Source organism: Staurois parvus, unplaced genomic scaffold (genome assembly GCF_062004578.1).
Source record: "Staurois parvus isolate SC_StPar_1 unplaced genomic scaffold, SC_StPar_1.0 ptg000438l, whole genome shotgun sequence".
NCBI lineage: Eukaryota > Metazoa > Chordata > Amphibia > Anura > Ranidae > Staurois > Staurois parvus.
The window spans coordinates 479654-490594 of NW_028318234.1; the positions used below are offsets into that span (position 1 = coordinate 479654).

Genomic DNA, 10941 nt, shown 5'->3' on the forward strand with positions numbered 1-10941 from the left:
ATTAGGGGTTCCCTGAGACCAGAAAATTATTTGAAGGGATCCTCCTTGTTAAAAAAGGTGAGAAAGACTGCCCTTATCAAATTAAACCCTCAAGGAGTGTACTAACCTAAGTCTGGCCATACATTATACAATTTTCTTTAAAACATTGCTTTATATTTACCAAGAAAAAAAAAAAATATAATATGAGGTCAAACCTAAATGACACTGTCCAATCAGGCAGGCCCTTGCTCTACATAGTTGAAGGTAAATCTAAAGGAAATTGGACAAAAAAATGTAAGAACATTGTATAGTGTATGGCCAGCCTAATATGGTGTATGAACCAGGGGCGGACTAACAACTCATGGGGCCCCCGGGCAATAGGGGATCATGGGGCCCCTGTGTCCTTGCCCAAACTCAAAAAAGGGTATGAAAAAGGTACCAGGGGCATCTCATGGGGCCCCCTACTGACCCCAGGCCCTCGGGCAGTGCCCGAGTTTCCAAATGGTCAGTCCGCCCTCTGGTATGAACTAAAGGTAACCACAACCTGTAGATCTCACGGACCTGAGATCTTAACACAGAAGACCCCTCGCCCATGTCCAATGTGGCCCCCAAAAAAGCCAACACGATGTCCTGCCCTCCATACACGTGAGATTCTTATATAACAGCAACAAAAACACTTGTGAGAGATCATTTCTTCATACATATGGTGGGCTGTCACTGCTGTCAGATCCCATCCAGGGATTAGTCCCTGTACATAGTACATAGTCCCTATGACTCCTTTCTACATTATTGAACATTTGAGAGATCGCTAACAGGCCCCATTCATCACTCACTTTGCAATTGATGACCTGGTATTGATTAATCAATAAGCATTTACGGGGTCTCCTGACAGCTCGGTTCAACATGAAACCGAACCTAATTTGCTTAAAAATCTCCAGGCTTCTTCTTTAGCAGCCTGTGCAAGATACAGTCACCCAAAATCGTCCAATCACACTGCCTGGTTCGATCGGTTTTGAGGAGTCTGGGCACTATTTTCTGCTCGATTAGGGTAAGCTCACTTAGGGGATGGCTCTTTGCCGCATTAACTACGCTTACCAAGTCAACCACATTATTCGATAAGGCAAGGAGTAATGTGCAAAATGCGGTAACTCATGGCAACCAATCATCGGTGATGCATGGCTGCTGTTACTGCTGTATTCGCTGTCCGCGCTGTGGAGTATAAACAAATCTGACAGTTCAAAGAAGGGGGGCAGCAAATATTAACGTACTTTTAGAAGATGGCAGATTAACCCTTAGTGCTGATTTAGGAGCTGAATCTGCATGAAGCCTAGATGGGTTATGTAGTATTGTCCTAATATACATGTGATGTCCCTTACCTGATGCTGGGCTTGTTTTGTAGTCCGATGTGACGCTTGTGGTCCAGAACGGGCTGTGCTCTCTAATCACAAGCGTCCAGGCTGTGCATAGCCTTCATGTGTTGTTGTTGCTGATGCTGGAGCTCTTACAATTTTGTATGAGGACAGCTGTTTTCCCATTTGCAAAGCCATCCATTCTGGAAAAAAAGGGGAGGCGCTCGGTGAATGGGACTGGAGCTGTTAGCAAAGGAGGGAGGGTGGCTGACCGCAGACCCTCATCCCCCTGAGGCCGTGTTAGTGGGAGGTGGAGGCGCTGGCAGTGTGGTTGGGTTGCTATAGCAACCGCAGGGATTTAGAAGATGTAATGCTTGCTATTTCAGGTGGAAAGTAAGGTGGCTTTAAGTTCCACAGATGCATTATCTCTTCAGATCCTATTAGATGTGCAGTTTCTGGCAGTGAGGGGGTTTTGTTATGTAAGAAGATGTAGAAAAAGCGTAAAGGGGGCATAGGGTAGGATTGCTTTCAAAAATCTGTTCCGGACTTTGAATTCGTATTAATGGCTGTAGTGCAATAAACAGTGTATACGTTTACAGCAGTGATGGGTAAAGATTTGAAATTGAAGTTTAAAGGGGAATTCTACTTTCTGCAAAAAAAAAAAGAACAAATGCACTTTTTAAAAAATATCGCATCTAAGAGTGAAAAACATTGCAACTATGTTTGGTAGATGGTAGGTGAAATGATCGACCGACCTTGTCTCTAAATAGCACCCAAATCGTACTCTCCGCTCCTCGCAAGACCTCCTACTCTCTAGCTCCCTTGTCTCCTCCTCCCATGTCCATCTCCAGGATTTCTCAGGGGCTTCACCCATCCTCTGGAACTCCCTACCCTAATCTATCAGGCTATCGCCTACTCTGCTCACTTTTAGGCGCACTCTGAAAACCCATCTCTTCAGGGAAGCCTTCCCCAACCCCAGCTAATACTGGAATCCCCTACTCCTCCTACCACTCCATCCTCCACAGCTAATTACCTTGTGTACCACTATCCCCTCCCTCCTAGATTGTAAGCTCCAAGGAGCAGGGCCCTCCTATCCCTCTTGTATTGAACTGTATTGTTACTGTACTGTCTCCTGTTCAGGGGCGGACTGACCATTTAGAAACTAGGGCACTGCCCGAGGGCCCGTGGTCAGTAGGGTGCCCCATGAGATGCCCCTGGTACCTTTTTCATAACCTTTTTTGAGTTTGGGCAAGGACGCAGGGGCCCCATGATCCCCTATTGCCTGGGGGCCCCAATGAGTTGTCAGTCCGCCACTGCTCCTGTTATACAGTAAAGCGCTGAGCAAACTGTCGGCGCGATATAAGTCCTGTATAATAATAATAATAATTTGGCTCCTGCAGGCTCTTCCTCCAGCTCAGGTCCAAAGCGAAATATGGACCTTCAGTTACGGAGCTGGAGGATGCATCGGTGGACTACAATGGTGGTGACACCAAGCTTCATTGAGAACTACAGTCTATCTGCTGCTGTATCAGATCGGACATTCTTTTTTTTCATTTACAGATTCCTGTGAATTTTTTTTCTCTGTTCTTTTGTATGTTATGAATATTAGGAGACAGGATATACATATATGTACACTATATTGCCAAAAGTATTGGGACACTTCTGCAAATCATCTCCCAGCGATCCATTAAAAGGACTTTAATGCATACGACGTGGTGTGGTGTCTCTTTCATATAAGTGCTGTGATTGGCTTAGAGCTGTCAATGTGCTATTAGCACGCTGTCAGGCCGCCACGGATGCATATGTGTGCCAGCTGGATGTTAAAGCCTCCCATTGCATATACACTATATTTCCAAAAGTATTGGGACACCCCTCCAAATCATTGGATTCAGGTGTTTCAATCACCTCCATGGTCACAGGTGTCTAAAATCAAGCCCCTAGGTATGCAGAGACTGCTTCTACATACATTTGTGAAAGAATGGGTCGCTCTCAGGAGCTCAGTGAATTCAAGCATGGTACCGTGATAGGTTACCACCTGTGCAATACATCCATCCATGAAATTTCCTTGTTACTAAACATTACACGGTTAACTGTTAGTGGTATTGTAACAACTGGGAACAACAGCAATTCAGCCACAAAGTGGTAGGCCACATAAAACGACAGAGCGGGGTCAGCACATGCTGAAGCGCACAGTGCGCAGAAGTCGCCAACTATCTGCAGAGTCAATAGCTAAAGATCTCCAAACTTCATGTGGCCTTCAGATTAACATAACAACAGTGTGTATAGAGCTTCATGGAATGGGTTTCCATGGCCCAGCAGCTGCATCCAAGCCTTACATCACCAAGTGCAATGCAAAGCGTCGGATGCAGTGGTGAAAAGCACGCTGCCACTGGATTCTAGAGCATTGGAGACATGTTCTCTGGAGTGACGAATCACGATTCTCTGTCTGGAAATCCGATGGACATGTCTGGGTTTGGTGGTTGCCAGGAACACGCTACTTGCCTGACTGCATTGTGCCAAGTGTAAAATTTGGTGGGGGGGGGGGGGGATTATGATGTGGGGTTGTTGATCAGGGGTTGGGCTTGGTCCCTTAGTTGCAGTGAAGGGAACTCTTAAGGCATCGGCATACCAAGACATTTTGGACAATTTCATGCTCCCAACTTTGTGGGAACAGTTTGGGGATGGTTCCTTCCTGTTCCAACATGACTGCACACTAGTGCACAAAGCAAGGTCCATAGAGACATGGATGAGCGAGTTTGGGGTGGAGGAACTTGACTGGCCTGCACAGAGTCCTCACCTGAACCCGACAGAACACCTTTGGGATGAATTAGAGCGGCAACTGCGAGCCAAACCTTCTCGTCCGACATCAGTGCCTTACCTCACAAATGTGCTTCTGGAGGAATGGTCAAACATTTCCATAGACACACTCCTAAACCTTGTGAACAGCCTTCCCAGAAGAGTTGAAGCTACCAAGGGTGGGCCAACTCAATATTGAACCCTACGGACTAAGACTGGGAAGTTCATGTGCATGTAAAGGCAGGCATCCCAACACTTTTGGCAATATAGTGTATATACATTATATATATATATATATATAGAGAGAGAGAGAGAGAGAGAGAGAGAGAGAGAGAATACTGTGTACATTCACCAGCCACTTTATTAGGTACACCTTGCTAGTACTGGGTTGGACCCCCTTTTGCCTTCAGAACTGCCTTAACTCTTTGTGGCATAGATTCAACAAGGTGTTGGAAACATTCCTCAGAGATTTTGATCCATATTGACATGATTGCATCACATCATTACACCACCACCAGCAGCCTGAACCGATGATACAACGCAGGATGGATTCATGCTTTCATATTGCTTACACCAAATTCTGACCCTACCATCTGAATGTCGCAGCTGAAATCGATACTCCTCAGACCAGGCAATGTTTTTTCCAATCTTCTTTTGTCCAATTATGGTGAGCCTGTATGAATTATAGCCTCTGTTTCCTGTTCTTAGCTGACAGGAGTGGCACCTGGTGTGGTCTTCTGCTACTGTAGCCCATCTGCTTCAAGGTTCCATGTGTTGTGCATTCAGAGATGGTATGCTGCATACCTTGGTTGTAACGAGTGGTTATTTGCGTTACTGTTGCTTTTCTATCATCGTGAACCAGTGTGCCCATTCTCTTCTGACCTTTGACATCAAAAAGGCATTATCGTCCACACAACTATCGCTCACTGGATATTTATTCTTTTTTTGGACTATTCTCTGTAAACCCTAAAGATGGTTGTGTGCGAAAATCCCAGTAGATCAGAAGTTTTTTTTAAATTCTCAGACCAGCCCATCTGGCATCAACAAGCATACTATGTTCAAATTCACTTAAATCCCCTTTCTTCCCCATTCTGATGTTTGGTTTGAAATTCAGAAAGTCGGCTTCACCACATCTACATGCCTGAATTCATTGAGTTGCTGCCATGTGATTGGCTAATTAGCAATTTGTGTTACCAAGCAATTGAAAAGGTGTACCTAATAAAGTGGCCGGTGAGTTAACACATACACACACAGTTGTGCTCAAAAGTTTGCACACCATGGCAAAAGTCATGACATTTGTGCATTGATAATGGCATTATGACTGATCATGCCAACAAAAAATGGTATTTTATTTAATGGTTTAAGGGTAGTGATCATATGAAGCCATTTATTATCACATAGTTGTTTGACTCCTTTTTAAGATCATGTAGCACCCTCCTAGTTAGCTATGGGGAGCTAGACTCCAATTGTTAGCAAGGAGGGCTGAGTAGCAGCCTGGGTGTGATAGCTAGCAGGGGTCAAATTGTGGTCAGAGCTGAGAGGCTCTGCAGACCAGCCCTCTGGAATTTTCCCCTGCTCTAGAACTTTGCAGAAAGGTCTAGAAGCAGTGGGTGGATCTGAGGAGAAGCTAGTCTGTACTTTTAGAGGATCCTAGCCATTCCCTTACAGGAGGTTTGGCAAAGGGCCAGGACAACCTTTAAGGGAGAGAAGGAGGAGGAGGAGAGCAGTTTGGGTAGAAGTTGGAGATGGAGTAAGGCTGGAAAGAGAAGCCTGGGAGGAGGCCAGGATGGACAGAGGCTCACTTACAGGCAGTGGAGCTTGGAACCACACTGTCTTTTTCCAGAGCAGCCTGAATTTCTTCTGAGGTTACCTGTGGGTTTTTCTTTGTATCCTAAACAATTCTTCTGGAAGTTGTGGCTGCAATCTTTTTTTGGTCTATCTGACTTTGGCTTGGTATCAAGAGATATCTGAATGTTCCTCTCCTTAATAAGTGATTGAACAGTACTGTCTGGCATATTCAAGGCTTTGAATATCTTTTTATAGTCTTTTCCATCTTTATAAAGTTACATTACCTTGCTATGCATGCATTTTGACAGTTCTTTTTTGCTCCCTATTGCTAAGTATCTAGCCTGCTCAGTACATCCAAGTGGGAACTAAGAAACTCATTGACTGTTTATATACAGACACTAATTGCAATTTAAAAAGCAAAAAATGTACCTTTAAATTGCCATTTTATCCCTTGTGTGTCACCTTGTGTGTCTGTACTAAGGCCAAATGTTTCAGGGTATGTTACTTTTTATCAGGGCTATTTGGATGATTTCTGTTATTAATATGATTTAGGATTAAGGAGCCAAATAACTATGTGATAATAAATGGTTACATATGATCACCATGTTTAAATAAAAGACAGTTTTTGGCATGATCAGTCATATTTTCAATATCAGTGCCACAATTTCATAATTTCTGCCAGGGTATGCAAACTCTTGATCACAACTGTATATAGGTGGCTATGACTGACCTTTCCTTCTTAAAATACTAGCTTCCTGGCTTTCATGTTGATGCAATGGGGTTCATGTACTAAAAGTGAATAGGCTGTGCACTTTGCAAAGTGCCTGTTGTATTCTTCAAGAGCAGTTGCTCCAAAGCTTAGTAAATAAGCAGAAGTTCTGCTGACTTCTACCATCCAATCATGTTCAAGAAAAAATTCATTTTTTTTATTTTCCTTGCACATGATTGGGTATTCTTTGCAAAGTGAAGCTTTACCTCATTTACTAAGCTTTAGAGCAACTGCACATGCAGAGTGAAACTGCACTTTGCAAAGTACACAGTCTATTTGCCTTTAGTATATCAAACCCAATAGCTTTCAGTGACTGACCTGGAGCAAGTCTGAAACCCAGGAGCTCTGAATTCACTTGCTGAAAGTATGTTTGGGGGTCAGTGAAGCAGAAAATATTGAAGACAGAGACAACTAGTTTTTATAAACATCAGCATCCTGCTTATTTCTTTCAGTGATGGTTGCTTGTAAGGGAAACCAGAGGTCACATCTGAGTCCAGATCCATAGTACTTGGCGATTGCAGATTGGTGCCAGAATCTTTCCAGCTGTGAGGATGCAGTGCAGCTGATCTCAACGAGAAGAGGATACAGAGCAAAGGCTTAGGCTGACACCACGTTTGTGCAGGTACCCTGCCTCGGCATATTTCGGACAGAAGCTTGCACTGGGTAGGTTGCATGGTGATGATCTCTGTAGAGCACAGTTGTAGATAAGTACGACCTATACTGAAAATGGAGGGAGATAGAAAGAGGTGTACATAAGCATATGTAGCCCAAAGGCTCAAGCACATGGCCACCAGTGGCAAAGTGCTGTACAAATTGGCCATACTTGCCCACCTGGGAGTCAATGGGTATTCCTTATAGCCGCTCATAGAAAGCAATGGCGATACATGAGTTTATGATAGTACTTGTGTAAGCACACACATGCATACAGACAATCTATGTGAACAAAAATGAGAAGCAAGGTTGAGTTGCCAGAAAGAAGGCAATGCCGCAAAAAAGCCTGGTTGAAATATGAACGACAACACGATGACATGCCTCACAGCTTCTTGCACACTGTAATCTGGAGTGACAAGACCAAAATAGAGCTTTATGGTCACAACTATAAGCGTTATGTGTGGAGAGGGATCAAAAAGGCCTATAGCAACAAGATTACCATCCCCACTGTGAAGCATGGTGGTGACTTACTTATGTTTTGGCGGTGTGTGAGCTCTAAAGGCATGGGAAATCTTGTGAAAATTGATGGCAAGATAAATGCAGCATGAAAATACTGGTAGACAATTTGCATTTTTCTGCACGGAAGCTGCGCATAGGATGCTCTTGGACCAGGGGCGGACTGACAACTCATGGGGCCCCCGGGCAATAGGGGATCATGGGGCCCCTGTGTCCTCACCCACACTCAAACCGCACCCAAAAAAGCCTATGAAAGGTACCAGGGGCATCTCATGGGGCCCCCTACTGACCCCGGGCCCTCGAGCAGTGCCCGAGTGCTCGAATGGTCAGTCCGCCCCTGTCTTGGACTTACCAGCAAGAAAATGACCCTAAGCACAAGACCAAGTTGACCCTCCAGTGGTTACAGCAGAAAAAGGTGAATGTTCTGGAGTCTCCTGACTTCAATATCATCGAGCCACTCTGGGGAGATCTCAAATGTGCATTTCATGCAAGACCAAAGACTTTGCATGACCTGGAGGCATTTTGCAAATACAAATAAGCAGCTATACCACTTTCAAGAATTCAGGGCCTCATAGACAACTATTACAAAAGACTGCATGCTGTCATTGATGCTAATGGGGCATTACACAGTATTATGAACTAAGGGTATAGAGACTTTTGAACAGGGGCATTTAATTTGTTTACTTGTTGTCATGTTTGTTTTAGGCATGTGCCGTTCTGTTATGACCTACAGTTGAATATGAATCTCATAAGAAATAAAAGAAATTAGTTTACTTATGTTTTCTTTAAAATGGTACATACTACAATATGTGCTTTATTACTAATTCTCCAAGGGTATGCAAACTTTTGAGCACAACTGTAGTCAGCAGTAGAGACCCTTACAAACACTAGCTGCCCCACTGAACAGCCCCCTGTGACACATGTCAACAGCAAAACAGATGCATAGAATGTTTAGAGATACTCTAGTGCAAGTTCTGATTTCACCTTTACTGAGTTTTGTGAGAAAGAAAAAGTAAATTTTCTTTATTTTATATCGCAGTGTTGAAGGCCATGCCAACTGAGTTGCTCTGCTATATAGTACTTGTGAGGACTTCAGTGCACTGGGTTCATACACTATATGGCCAAAAGTGTGTGGGAAAGACACCTCTCCAAATTACTGAGTTCAGAAGTTTCCAATGAAGGGTACCATTAATGCTACCGCATACCAAGTCATTTTAGACAATTACACTTTTCAACAGTTCAAGGACGATCGTTTTCTATTCCGGCATGACCATGTCCCTGTGTACAAGCCAGCTCTATAAAGACATGGTTTGATGAGTTTGATGTGGAGGAACTCAAGGGCTTCACAAGGCTCTGACCTCAAACCTAATGAACACCTTTAGGATGAACTGGAACATTGACTGAGATGCCAGGTTTTCTCATCTAAAATCAGTACCTGACATCACAAATGCTCTTTTGCCTGAATGGTCATAAGTTTCCACAGGAACACTCCAACATCTTGTGCAAAACCTTCCCAGATGAGTGCTGGGCCAACTCCATATTAATGCCAACAGTTTTGAGAATGGGATGTCCAACAAGCTCATATAGGTGTGCTGTTCAGGTGTCCACACATTTTTGCCATATAGAATATATGGGAATCCTGCAACTTCCCACCAAGGTATGGTCAAAGTTAGAGCATGATGAAAAATCTAATTGCACTTTTTCCACATCTGCTGTGATTAAGTAACAAACTGATGAGGAAGTTTGGCCCCAAAATGTAGGCAGTGGAGGTGTAAAGAGACACCTGTAAAGTGGGAAATGTTCAAAACTCTCAGATAGAAGAATGTGTGCCTTTATTGGTTATAAAATATACTTGTAACATTGTCAATGCATTTTGTGTCTTCTACTGGTCACTTTATCAGGAAGGTGTATTTAGGGTATTTCAAAAGCTAGGTGGGATTCCTTTCATTCTTTATACACATGCTGTGCATGAAAGAAATCGCGCCTAACAGCTCTTAAAGTGTCTTACATTCACCTTCCTGCTGATGTGTCTGGTCGAAGCCATGAAACGTGTTGATGGTGTTACGTGTTTATAACCAATAAAAACCCATATTCTTCTACCTGCTGCCTTTTGGCTCCAAGTACCCTCATCATTATGGACTGGTATCCCACAACCTCAGCGCAGGATTCTTCAGAAGTACCTTGATGGGCATCAAGTGTGACCACCTTCTGTTCTGAGATAGCGATATATCCCTTTTACACAAAATCACAATCGTACGAATTCTACAACCAGACCTGTCACACATATTCCACACCTATCAGATTCTCTCCTTGGGCTTTTCCCCCTTTTTTGTTTTATTTTTCTTCAACGTTACAAATTTCAAACTGGATCATTCAAATATGGCCAGATTAGGTCATCTGAGTACAAGGACACATCAGACAGGCTATAAGGCCTAGGACATGTCCAGGTCACAAAATCCCACTACAAAGAGGGTCCCAGCTATGTAACTTCATATTTGTGCTCGTGGTTGCATTTAACCAATGGTATATTTTGTCCAATATTTTTATGGCCGAGTGGGAAGACAGATTTATCTTCCAACACCACAAACCCTAAATAATATTTTATAGAAGATTCATTGAGGATTTATTGCTCATTTGGGAGGGGTCGGAATCAGATTTACATCAGTATATGACCACACTAAATAATAATAAAAAAACATAGTAAATTGGATTATCAGTGGAGCAAAAGTTTCATTGATTTTCTGGATGTCACTATAGAAAGAAGAGAAGATGTACTTATCACTAAAGTATTTTTTAAACCTACAGACAGGAATAGCTACCTGTCTATTAGAAGTGGACATCATCCAACTTGGTTAAGAAACATCCCTCAAAGACAATCGATGCGTATTAGAAGAAATTGCTCGTATAATAAGGATTACATTTCTCAATGTAAGATTATTTCTAAACGTTTTGCACAAAAGGGCTATTCCCAGCACTTTCTGGATCAGGTTATGTAGGATGTTCTGGAAATACAGTTGTGTTGAAAATAATAGCAGTCAGACATCACTAACCTGATCAATCACTGTTTTTGGTAGAAATGATATTTCTACATGG

At 43.1% G+C, this 10941-nt stretch overlaps 1 protein-coding gene across 1 annotated transcript in view; it reads right to left on the minus strand.

Annotated features, from left to right (window-relative positions):
- The window catches only part of NIM1K (NIM1 serine/threonine protein kinase), an 84005-nt gene extending 82399 nt beyond the window's left edge, over window positions 1-1606 (minus strand). The window contains exon 1 of the mRNA XM_089687803.1: window positions 1356-1606. The gene's annotated coding sequence lies outside the window, so the exon portion shown is untranslated. The remainder of the gene's footprint in view (window positions 1-1355) is intronic.
- Window positions 1607-10941: the final 9335 nt, after the last annotated feature.